This window comes from Vipera ursinii (assembly GCF_947247035.1).
Source record: "Vipera ursinii genome assembly, chromosome: 2".
NCBI classification, from domain to species: Eukaryota; Metazoa; Chordata; class Lepidosauria; order Squamata; family Viperidae; genus Vipera; species Vipera ursinii.
In genome coordinates, this window is record NC_139513.1 from 266,838,738 (window position 1) to 266,852,740 (window position 14,003).

Sequence of the window (14,003 nt, forward strand, 5' to 3'; positions counted from 1 at the left end):
GGAAACACGCATCACAACTCGCGCGGCTGCATTCTGCACCAGCTGAAGCCTCCAAGTGGTCCTCAAGGGCAGCCCCATGTAGAGAGTGTTGCAGTAGTCTAAATGGGAGGTCACGAGCACATGAGTGACTGTGCGTAGGGCATCTCGGTCCAGATAGGGTCACAACTGGTGCACCAGGCGAACCTGGGCAAAAGCCCCCCTGGTCACGGCTCCTATATGGTCTTCAAAATTGAGCCGTGAATCCAGGAGGATGCCCATGTTGCGAGCCCTATCAACAAGGGGGGGAGTAACACCTCACCCCCCATCGTTAAAGGTGGAATAGTCTGGTTAACCCGAGATGCCAGTATGCACAGCCACTCAGTCTTGGCAGGATTGAGACAAAGCCTGTTTCTCCCCATCCAGACCTGGACCGCCTCCAGGCAATGGGACATCACGGCGAGGGCATCGCTGGGTTGGTTCGGGGTGGAGAGAAAAAGTTGGGTATCATCAGCGTACTGATGATACCCCACCCCGAAACCATGAATGATCTCACCCAGCGGCTTCATATAGATGTTGAACAGGAGGGGCGAGAGAACCGACCCCTGAGGAACTCCACAAACGAGAGGCCTCGGGGTGGATCTCTGCCCTCCCATCAACACCGACTGCGAACAGCCCAGGAGATAGGAGGAGAATCACCGTAAAACAGTGCCTCCCACTCCCAACCCCCTGAGACGCTGCAGTAGGATACCATGGTCGATGGTATCAAAAGCCGCTGAGAGATCTAATAGGATTAGGACAGAGGAACAACCCCTGTCCCAAGCCTGCCAGAGATCATTCACCAGCGCGACCAATGCCATCTCCATGCTGTGTCCAGGCCTGAAACCCGATTGGTACGGGTCCAGATAATCATTTTCCTCCAGGAACAGAGGAAGCTGATGCACCACCACACTCTCAACAACCTTCGCCAAAAAGTGAAGTTTGTAGACTGGACGATAGTTATTTAGAACAGCCAGGTGCAGGACAGGCTTTTTGAGGAGGGGTCTCACCACCGCCTCCTTCAAGGTGGCAGGGAAGACACCCTCCTTCAAAGAAGCAGTTATTGCTGCCTGGAACCAGCCTCGTGTCTCCTCCCGGGCCGCATAAACCAGCCAGGAGGGGCACGGATCCAACAAACAGGTGGTGGAGCTCAGCCTCCCCATGATCCTGTCCACATCATCAGGGGAAACAGGATCGAACTCAGTCCAGATAACATGCTCAAGACCGTCTGATTCCTCCAGTTCAGACTCCGCCCGGTCAGAGTCTAAGCCGGCCTGGATCTGAGCGATTTTGTCCATCAGATGATGACTAAACTCCTCGGCCCGTCCCTGTAAGGGATCCTCCCTCACTGTTCTGTACCAGCCTGCTACCGGCCCTGCAGAAAAAGCAGGGACAACCCCCTTTACAAACAGCAAGAGGCTGGAATAAAGCCTGCCAAATTTATTAACATAAAACAGAGCAAAACAAGACACCAACCATGAAACAGGAGCTATGAAACAGGAACTATTCAAGCGGTTGCCTTCAGCAAACCAGCCCTCCCACACATTCCCCTTTTATACAGTTCAGGGCATGGCTTCTCTCTGCCTCCTTCTGAGGTGCCCCATTGCCTTCCTCTGTTTACTCCTGATTGACTGCCTCCTGCGTCGAGCGTCCTTGAACAGGGCCAGCTGTGGGTCATCTTCATCCACGCTGTCAGGCTGTAAGTGAGGGTGATGGGTATAGAACCAAGCGCCATCTGGAACCGTTCCGGGTCCATTAGGTGCCTGGGGTGGAACCAGACAGGAACAACAGGTCGAGAGTGTGACCCCCCCACATGAATTACTTGGGTCAGGCCCATGGCCATCATGGAACCCATGAACTCCCGAGCTAACTCAGACGACCCTCCCAGTGAAGACAAGTTGAAGTCCCCCAGAACTATAAGCCTGGGGAACTCCACCGCCAACCCTGAGAGGGTGTCGAGCAGCTCGGGCAGGGCTGTTTCCACACAGCTGGGCACCAGGTATGTGAGCAACAAGCCCAACTGAGCCCGAGGGCCACATCTCAGGAGGAGGGACTCACTCCCGGCCATCTGGACAATGGTGGTTTCCCGTGGGCATAAAGTCTCCCAGACAACCACCGCCACCCTACCACCCCTGCCCTGAGCCCGTGGCTGGTGTAGCACAAGAAAACCTGGCGGGCATAACTCAGTCAGAGGAACCCCTCCCTCCGAGCCCAACCAAGTCTCCGTGATGCACGCCAGATCCGCACATTCCTCCTCAAATAAACCAGCCTAAGCTCAGGGGCCTGATCACCCTCATCCCTGGGCAAAAGGGTGCTAACCGGAGGGTCAGAGCACACCACCGCTTGAAGACAGTGGGGGCGCGATCCCAGATGTTGATGTGGCCCTCCGTGCAACCACCTGCTGCCATTCCGTATCGTCGTGGGGATTTGAAGCCCCACCCCAGCATTCACAGAACCAGCAGCCTCCACCCTCAACCCCATCTCGTCAGGACCCCTAACAGGTCCAGTTAATAATTCCCTCCCCACCCTACTATCCCTCCCTCCCCCTCCCTAACATTTTAAAATAACCGGCTAAAAATGTATCAGGGGCCTCTTAACACATCTCAACCCGAGGCCCAGGGTACTTGTGAGACCACCTGCTGCCAATGTCAACCTCCCATCACCCGGTTCACTCCCACAGAGTCGGCCTCCTCAGGGTGCCGTCGGCCAGGCAATGCCAGCTGGCGACCCCCAGGGGGAGAGCCTTCTCTGTGGGTGCACTGACCCTCTGGAACAAACTGCCCCCAGAGCTGCGGATGGCCCCTGACCTTCAGTCCTTCCGCTGTGACCTAAAGACCTGGTTATTCCAACAAGCGGGCCTGGACTGATCATAGTTTTAAAATTTGGTTTTTTATTGGTTTAAATTGTTCTTATTTCTTATATTGTTTAATCCTCTTTTAATTTTTGCATTTATATCTTTTAACTTTTTATTGTTGTGAGCCACCCTGAGTCCTCAGGGAGAAATATAAATTTAATAATTATTTATTTATTTATTTATATTTATTAAATATAAATTTAATAACCCTTAACCTTAACCTAGTTGGGTAATGTCTGCAAGGTAAAAATAACAAGTTTATGTACTTGCATTAGATATTAGGATGTAAATAAATAATGATGGCATTTATGTGATGCCACTGCATACACATAATTTTGACACCATCATAATGATGGTAAGTGAACACCTGTCCAGCCTAGATGAGTTCAAATCACCAGGACCAGATGGATTACACCCCAAAGTTCTCAAGGAACTGGCAGACGTGATCTCAGAACCACTGAACTATATTTTTCATAGATCCTGGACCACTGGGGAACTACCAGAGGACTGGAAGAGAGCTGATGTAGTTCCCATCTTCAAAAAGGGAAAAAATAGATCCAGGAAACTACAGACCTATCAGCCTGACCTCAATACCTGGGAAGATTCTGGAAAAGATAATCAAACAAGAAATCAGCGAACACCTTGATGCAAACAAAGTGATCACTAAAAGTCAACATGGGTTTGTCAAAAACAGATCATGCCAGACAAATCTTATTACATTCTTTGACCAAGTGACAAAACTAGTGGACCAGAGGAATGCTGTAGATATAATTTACTTGGACTTCAGTAAGGCATTTGATAAAGTAGATCACAACCTACTACTTGATAAGATAGAAAAATGTGGGTTAGACAGCATCACCACCAGATGGATTCACAGCTGGCTGACAGGCCGTACTCAGCGTGTGGTCCTCAATGGAACTGCATCTACATGGAAGGAAGTGTGTAGTGGGGTGCCCCAGGGCTCTGTTCTGGGCCCAGTGCTCTTCAATATCTTCATCAACAATTTGGATGAGGGGATAGATGGGGAACTCATCAAATTTGCAGACGACACCAAGCTGGCAGGAATAGCCAATACTCCAGAAGATAGGCTTAACATACAGAAGGATCTAGACAGACTCGAACACTGGGCACTATCTAACAAAATGAAATTCAATGGTGAAAAAAGTAAGGTTCTACATTTAGGCAGGAAAAATCAAATGCACAGGTATAGTATAGGTGGTACCTCGCTCAATAGTAGTAACTGTGAGAGGGATCTCAGAGTCCTAGTAGACAATCACTTCAATATGAGCCAGCAGTGTGCTGCAGCTGCCAAAAAAGCTAAGACAGTGCTAGGCTGCATTAACAGAGGGATAGAATCAAGATCAAGTGAAGTACTAATACCACTTTACAATGCTTTGGTAAGGCCACACCTGGAATACTGCATCCAGTTTTGGTCACCACGATGTATAAAAGATGTCGAGACACAGAAGAGTGATGAGACAATTGCTAGCTGAACAAAGAAGCTACTCCTTTTTGGTTACTTTCTCATTTTTGCATGGGTTTCTCAAGCTTAATGCCACAGAATAGCAATCTGCAAGTATATGCACATTTCTATGTCAAGCTGCCAGAACAGGGATTGATGTTGTTCTTTTATTTTATTGCCAAAATTGCAGCCAGCAGTTTGCAGATGGAGAGCATGTAATCAGAGTTTAAATTGGCTAACTTTAACAACTGTTTAGGTATCATTGTGACCATTTGGGAGTGGGCTTAATGTTGGCAGAAATCTTGTTTGATATGCATACAGGCAATCTTGAAGTAGAAATACAAGCTGTATTGTAAGAAAATTCTTGTTTGATATTAGGATAAAGCAATACTAGGTACAACAAATAGCTATCCCCAAAAATTGAAATTACAAAAATAAAAAGACTATTTGAGATGGTGATTTGCAACATCTCATGTTTATCAAATTAAAGTCTCAAAGAAGGGAGCATCTGAAATATGGTTTCTTTCTCAATGTTTATTAATTTTAAGTATGAGGGGATAATAAAAAAATGAAGAGGAGGAAATCCTTTTTGCTTAATACTTTTGGTTGGCATAAAAGTAAGTTCTGAGATTGCCATCTGTCTAGAACACAGGTATCAAACTCGCCGCGTCACATGATGTATCATGATGTATCGTGATTTTTTTCGCATTGCTGGAGCTGGGGTGGGCACGGCCTCTGCATGATGTAACTGGCCTGTGGGCTGGCAGTTTGACACCCCTGGTCTAGAATGAGAAGGGAAAAGTTTTTCAGTGTAGCTAGTCAGATTGCCTATATGTACTGTAAATATAGCTGCAGTCCAGTAGAAGGCTGCCAACTTAAGTTGAAAGAGGCTAGATATGTTGGAAGTAACCTATATGTAACATTGTTGTTTTCAGTGAAAACAACATATGTTACATATGTAACATATGTAACATATGTTACATATTCTGCAATATACATAAAGTTTTGCATTACATCCACTGTAGCTCTGTGCCATGAGCTATAATTTCATAGGGATTATAGCATTTTGGTCAAAATACTTGAAGGGTACCAAGTTGCTAAGCACTAATGAATGCAATGGCTGTGTGTAAAAGCAGGGTGCAGTCATCCCTTCTTAATTTGATGCCCTGCAGATGACTGACAATTATCATCAACTTGCATGACTTTCAGTCTAAGTCGGAAGGGCTAGCATAGAAACTGCAGGATCATTGTTGTTGTGGCTGTAGTTGTTTTGATTCTGTTAGATCTGCCTGATTCCAAAAGACCTTTGGGCAACTCATAATATAAAGAAAATAAGATAAAAAAATATAATCGGGCAAATGAAAATACAATAAAGGAAATAAATAAGTTTCAAAATCTTGACAACCATTCTCAAAACCCTTGCATCATATCATAAAGGCATTTAATGGGTTTCACCCCGCTCCAAACTTTGGGACAGCAGCCTGACCTTTAAGGTCTTCTGGAATGCCATTAGCGTGAGCAATTGCAGATCTCAGGGAGACCGTCATTCTTCTGAGAAAATGTCAACTATGCATGGATTATAGACTGAATATTTATCTCACTATATTTGGAAATGCTGTGCCTGGAAATAGACGTTGAGAAAGAACACTGCAGAAGATTCAAACAAAAATAACTGCATGGAAATGTTCAGTAGCTTTGTAAGCTCTTTGTATCATCACTGTTTTTTTATATTTGATTGATATATATCCTTTTTAGGGAAGATGGCTGACATGCAACTTGATTGTAAGATTTAAGTTATTTAAAAGATATTTTAGTTAGTAGACCAAGTGGATTTATGGAAAATTGTTTCCATCTGTTGCAGAGCTATGTAGGAAAAGAAACACGGGTAAAGGAGAACATCTGTGAACTTTTGGGTCACCAAAAACTCATCCTTGAAGGTGTCAATTCAGGGATGTGTGAGGAGATAAAACATTCTTCTGGGATGAATTTCTCACCTATTTAGATTCATAGGTTTGTGACTCAAAATATTTGCTCAAGGCCTGGTAATAAGGAAAGTACAGTATCATATTACTTTCAGTACTTGCAGTGGAAGAGGACATTGCCTGCTGCTTCTTTGTAGCCCACAAGATTGTTTCTTCTTGACTGAGAAAGAGCAGCTTCTAATGACCTCTCACTTTGCAAGCTGTGCTTTTTTCCATCTCAAAATACCAATCATTGCACACTGGGTACATTGGACTGAAATGAACAGATGAAATATAACAGGAGAAATATAAAGATCTGCATCTGAGCAGGGGGAGAAAAGATGCAGATATGGGATAAGAGAAAGTTTCCTACTTATTCAAAATTGATATTTCTTTTACATTGGTCAGTAAGGTCCCTGTAGCAATTTACAGAACAGTAAAATTAAAGTTAGAAGCACCTCTTTTCTTTAAAGAATTATTTTCAACATTGATCTTATTGTATGTGAGCCACAAAAATGAACATTTGTTCAGAGAAAAGGTGGAATGGCAAAAAGTTTACTGAGTTAACATTATAAAGTGTTAAAATATACAGAGGAATGTACTGTAATATGTTTAATCAAATTAATAATAGTAGTTATGTCAGGAATTTACAAAAATTAATTTACAGTGTAAGACATTTGTTCTTCAAGGTAAGTTCAACCAGGTTCACAATTTCTCCAGTTCACAATTTATAGCTGAGATGTGAAATCTCTAAATTACTGGCCTAATCAGTCCCACCAGGCTGGATTTCCCAGCTTGCATGGCTACAGTTTTATTCTTAAATCCTTTCCATTGGTCTCTGTTTTGCCATTCAGGAGAATAAGAAAAATACAGGATAGAGAAAGCTGTTAGAAGTTGATCTTGCCAGCAATGAGTATCAGAAAGATCAGCACCACCTTCTCTGGGCCCCAGTTCTGAGTGCAGAAGCCACTTTGGTGTAGTGGTTAAGGCATAAGGCTACAAAGTGGGAGACTGGGAGTTCTAGTCCCACCTTAGGCATGAGTCATCTGGGTGACCATGAGATGACTCTCAGCCCTAGGAAATAGGCAATGGCAAACTACTTCTGAAATTCTCACCAAAAGAATTGCAGGGATCCTCCAGATAATTCCTTGGAATCAAGATTGATTTGAACATACCAAGGAGGAAATAAAGTAGACATAAGGATAATGCCTCTGTGCAGAAGTAAATGAGGAAGAGCATGGAATTTATTTTCAGATTTATATAGACAACCATCTCAAAAATGTAACTCTGGATGATGTACAATAACAGTCAAACAATTAAAACAGTCAAACCAATTAAATTTACAAATAATATTAGAATAAGAACAAAACCATGGGAGAACAGATCAATATCCATCCTACATACTAATGTAACCATCTCATGGGTTTACTATTTCTCTGGGATGCCCAAGCCTGCTGAAAAAAAGTTTTCAGGGATTTCATAAATGCTAGTAAGTCAAGGCTAATCTCACCTTGGGCAGAATGATGTTTCAAAGCTGCCATTGCAGAAAAGGCCAGCGTCCTGGTTCCCATCAAATAAAGCTCTTTAGTAGATGGGATCCATAAAATGCTTGTCTTGCCAGATTTGATGAGACAGATAGATGTAATTGGGAGATTACCTGATAACCTAGCAATTAATGTAGCTCACAAAAAACCATTATAGCATGTGCCACCATCACCGTTTGCACCAGTTGACGCTTCTGAATGTTCTTCAAGGGCAGCCTCATGTAGAGTGCATACAATAGTCCCTTTGAGAGATAGCCAGGGCATGAGTAATTATAAGAAGTACCTTATGATCCAGCAATGGGAGCAACTGGTGCACAACATGAAGCTATGCAAAGGTCCTCTGTTCTTCAAGCGGGAGATTTGAGTCCAGAAGGTCATGCACAGATGATAAACCCCAGGAGTTTCATGCAGATGTTGATCAGGAGTGAAGTGAGTACCAAACCCTGTGGCATCCCACATAATAGGATGAGACTTCTCTCCCCCAATTAACACTGATATATCTGTCCCTTAGAAAGGAAGAAAACCAGCCCAATACAGTGCTTAGAACCAATCCAGAAGGCTACCTTGGTCCATAGTATCAACGGCTGAGAATTCAAGTAGAACCATGATGGATGCACTATCCTTATCCCATTCCAACCAGAAATTATCCAGTGCCATTTCCATCACAAACCCAGGCCTGAAACTTGACTTAAAAGAATATGGATAATCCACTTGACCCAGGATCCACTGAAGTGGATGCATAACCACTATCTCTGCTAAGAAAGGGACATCGAAAACTGGACTGAAATATTTTCTTGAGGAAAAGGCAAACTATTGCTTCCTTAAAAGGAAGAGGAACAACTTCCTCTCTCAAGGATGAATTCACCATTGTTAGAGCTCACCCACATAAGCTTTAGCTAGCCAGCAGGGACATGTATCTAATGAGCAAAGGGCCAAGCTTGCCGTCACAGGAACCTTGTCCACTTCCTCAGGCCCAACAGGTTGAAATTGTTCCCATAAAACAGAGGAAGACTCTGAGGAATCTTCATCAGACCTGCCTCATATCGGAATATATTTGAGTGACTTTTGTCCAACAGATACTCTGAAAATTCTTCTACACAGCCTTCCACCCTCTTTTCCTCCTCACTCTCCTCTCTGTTAAGAATACAGATATGATGGAAGAGCAAAACCGCCTGCCCTGCAATCCTGCACTTACCTTCAGCTGGCTCACCCTTGTTGAATTCATTCTGATTGAACAAGCTGAAGTATTTGGACCAGGAAACCTATGCCAACCACTTAATAAGCATACTTAAATGAATAAATAGTATTCATCAATTTATATTTCCAAGAACATTAAAAGTCATCCAAGCATTCCATTTCCCATTATGGCCAAGCAGGAAACCATAAGTAGACATGAGTATGAAATATTACTATTCTGCTAATGTTTCCCAGAAGCTAGTATTGCACAGCACACTGCCTTTGCTACTCTCAGTAAAATGTAGATATCAGCCATAGGTTGCCTTAGATAGCTATAAAACAGTTATGGCCTTAAATTGCTTTAAATCTCCCATAAACCATCTGGTGGTTGTGTACATTACTACATCTTCTGGAAGCAAATCCCACAATTTAACTATAGAATAGGTGAAGAAGTTTTTTTTTTCATTTTTATGTGTCTCTCAGAATGTAGATTGGATTTGTTTGTCTATCAGTTTTTGGCCTTACTAATACTAGTTATATCTTCCTCTCAGGGCATTTTGGTATGCCTTATTTTATGCTTGCATATCTTTTGTGTAGGGTTGTGTTCCTTCTCCTGCCTAATATTTCCATAGAAATTCAATTTTCTTAAAGAAAGCGTCTTTCTTTTTCCTTCTCTCTCTCTCTCTCCCCCCCCTCCTCCCCCCCAGATTTCTTGATGTCACTCAATGCTGGAAACCTTCTGGACTTGATATGTTTCTTGACCTGTAATACATGCTGTAGCTAAACTTCTCTTATTGTAGTTTTGAGTCATCCTCAAGAGTCCTAGAAAGGTTTGATCTCTTTTCTCTATCAAAGATATTGATGAAGCAACTAACAAATAAAAAATAGGAATGCATTTATTTTTTTAAAAAAATCAACAAAATGTTACAGAGTAAAATAAATAGAAGGGTAAAAGGGCACATCTTCACAAATGGCTTATGACTTTCAAACTTTGATTCTGTGTTTATGGAGTGGCAGAGCGTATCTACAAGATTTTTGGACATCAGAATATAAAACTTTGCTATGAAAACCTGAAATAACATCATATTCATTTCTCTATTACTAGAAAAATTGTCCTAGCTAGCCACTGAAAGCTTTTACTCCGTACCTTGGGTCCTGACAGTCCAAGTATTCCACGATTCTTTTAACCATGTTCCTATTTCTTTGTAAATTGACTGTTGCCATTGGAGCTACCCTAAACTTTTCTCTTTAAAATAAAGCAATTTCTTCTGGTTCCCACATGTAAAATCATTAACCACACTTGTAATCCAAAATCAACAAAAACTGGTACAGCATCATCTCTTGCAGCTGAAGATAGCAGACTAGCTTATGAAGTGGAGCTGAAAAGGTAGGCACAAATCACATCAATTACTGTAGGTGAATATGCTCCACCTTAGTGATTCATGAAGACAAGATTCTTTTCTTCATTGAAATAGTTTGTAATACATGAAATGCCATTTCTGCTGTCTTTGTGAGTTGGAAAAAATATCCACTTCCTCTAGTAGTTAGAAATCATATTTGGAACTGTTGGTGAGACCGTTAAAAGTCATTGGCGCTGTTTGAATTTGTTCTACCAGCAGCAAGATCTGACTGCTGGCCCAGTGATGGATTCTATTGCAAATCAGGGCTGTTTCCAGAGGAGGCAGAGGAGGAGAGGACCTGGAGCTTATGGAGCGAAGGAACTGAATGAGGCTGTCGGCAGGCCCAGAGGAAGAGAGAGAGGCTTTTGGGGGAGTTGGTGGGGGCAGCAGCGTGCTCCAGGGGCGAAAAGAAGCAAGGCCTCTTTAAGGAAAGGGTGGAAGAGTCAGGATCAGAAAAAGGAAAGAAGGTGAGGTTGTCAGAATACAAGCTAACTTGAGGGCTAATCCACATGGAGCCCCATTTCCATCTGTCCTGTTTGCCATCGTTCACTCCCTAGAGACTAAAATGGACAATGTGAAATTTGAACGGGCCCCGAACAAGGAGTATATATCGGAGGTGGTGACCCTTTGAGAGCTGTATGCAACAAAATTTCATTTTGATGTATGCCGATTGGTGTACATTCAAAGTGACAACAAAGTTATCATCAAATGAAATGGGCCACTCTCCTCAGCTGTTTAAAAGGAAGATGGGATGCATGACCAGTAGGTTTCTTTGTCTTTATACACATCTTCATTGAATTGCTCTCTTCAAAAATTTCCATAGTCCTATAAATATTGCATGGTATGCAATGTGTCTCATTGCAAAGAGTAAAAAGGATGATCTTTGTAACTGAAGCAATGAGAAGGGAACCACTGCTTATCTCCATATGATGAGACAGAATTATGAAATATCTCAGACACACACCCTTCTTACTCATGTGAATATAAAAGAAGAGAAACACAACAAGATTTGGTCTGCTTTGTGGGACTGACACACATGGAGGTCTTTTCACCAATATTTTGCTGAATTTCTTGCTCCGAGCTGTTTATAGTCTACCACTTGAATTCCCTCACTCTTGCTTTTCTGATCCTAATAATAGGACCAGCCTTTCTTGCTGTTATCATTGCCTGCATGTGAAATATTGCAGAATCAGCAGACAAAAAGATGTAGTCCTATAGCAACATTAACATCTGGTTTTTAAACTTTCCAGCTGAAACATGTGTTTGTACCAGGACATGAACCCTATGTATAAAACATGTACAATGCCAGTACAGTAAATAGCTATCAGAGTAAAAAAAAAAGTTAAACTAAAGGGCTAGGGAAAAATGTGAGTGCTTTCTTGGGGATCTAAATGTAACTTTTAATCTAGCTCCTTTCAGATGTTTTGGGTTACAATTTTAAGCAAACTTGCATTGGACTGGATTGATGGATATTGTCTGGAGACACCAGATTTGAGAAGGCCAGATGGGTTACATATAATCCAAATTTGTTAGTTAGCTGCCATCAAATAGGTTCAGCTCTTGGTAACTGCAGGAAGTAAAGCTTGTCATATTGACCCATCTTTATTAATAATTCATTGCTTTTCCAAGGACAACACAATTATTTCTTTGATCATCTTCTTCCATCTTATCCATTATTTTCTCCTTCTATTTCTGACAGCCTTAGCGAATATAATTGTTTTTTTTCTAATCCATCATCCTTTCAAATCACAAGCTTGTTGATCATACCTCAAGGGATCAGTCAGTCTTTGTTTGGTTCAGGACTGATTGATTGATTTTTGCACTCTTAATAACTGTCTCCAAATCCATAATTCAAAGGCATCTATCTTTTTCTCTTACCCTTTTCCTATGTCCAGCTTTAACAGCAATGCTTTACTATTAAAAAGACCATTGTTTTAAGTTTTCTTATTTGTGTTGGCATTGAGATGTCCTTATTCTTCAAGCTCTTGTTTAAGAGTGACATTGCCTTTCTTGCTAGGATTAATTAACTTCTCCAGCATATTGTCCTTCTTGATGTATTCTTAAACCTAATAAAACAAAACTTTCTACCAGGACCTTTCTGCACAAGGTCTCTAGGTGGTTTACAATAAAACATAAAATTAAATTACAATTGATAAATATTAAAATGTATTAACAACAACTATTAAAAAACTGTTTTAGGAGTATGTTTCAACAGTTGCTTTATATCTTTTTAATAGCCAATCCAACTTAGCAAAGAGCGCATTCCAAAAAAAAAGAACAAAAATGTAGTGACTATTCTTCAGTTGCACTTCAGTTGATTTTAATGAGCAAGGAAATAAATAAAAAATTAATCATAGGTTCAATTCCTCCATGCTGGGTGGGTTCCAGATATTAAGAGCACACTTAATGATAGGTTGCTACAAATGATGGGACCTTATACATTGTATCCTGAAATCCCAATTTTGCCTGGTTTGCTTCAATTTCTTAACTTTTGCCTATATCCCAAGAAGGGACGCGGTGGCTCAGTGGGTTAGGATGCTGAGCTTGTTGATCAGATGGTCGGCAGTTTGGTGGGTTGAATCCCGAGCGCCGTGTAACAGAGTGAGCGCCTGTTACTTGTCCCAGCTTCTGCCAACCTAGTAGTTCGAAAGCACGTAAAAATGCAAGTAGAAAAATAGGGACCACTGCGGTGGGAAGGTAACAGCGTTCCATGCGCCTTTGGCATCTGGTCATGCCGGCCACATGACCACGGAGATGTCCTCAGACAAGCGCTGGCTCTTCGGCTTTGAAACGGAGATGAGCACCTAGAGTTGGAAACGACTAGCACGCATGTGCGGGGGAACCTTTACCTTTACCTTTACCTATATCCCAATCATGTTTTTCACTGACTTCATCATCTTGGCTATAGAATTATCTTTTGTTCTTGACTTATAGACTAGATTAGACCTTCTATGGGCTATCAGCCTTGTAGAAAATGATTTGCACTCTCTATCTCAATAGGCAGTTTATTGCCCATCACCAGTGTTTTGAGTATAACAGATAGAACCTGTAGACCAAGATTCAAATCATTATCTGAAGCTTAATTAATGTCATGTGATGCAGCCTAAACCACATCATAATTTTACTGCAGGGGGTATTATTCAGAACCCCACAAAGCTTCCTAAAGAAAAGATATATACATTTACCAATCAATCAATACAAACTGAGGATAAAGTTATCCTCTCTTTCTGCACAAAAAACCCACATATTTTAAAGTTTCAATTGATTTAAATAGAAGAACAATAAGTATGTGTAATAAAATTCAGTAATAAAATTACTGAAATTAATAGTTATTACCTTTAAGTAGTTTGTCCCTTTTTTGTTTGTCACCAATGCAACATTTAGAATTCATGTCAAAACATAAAATACTATTAAAATGAACCAAAAGTCATAGAAAATGTAATTTGAGAATTATACCTATTGTTATAACTCAATTCATCAGAAGTTGATGTGCATGCAATAAATTAACTTGTGATTGAAGGAGAGAAGATTTTTCGTTTTTTTTACTTGACATATCGACCTTTGATTAAGGTAATCTGATGTAACAGGATT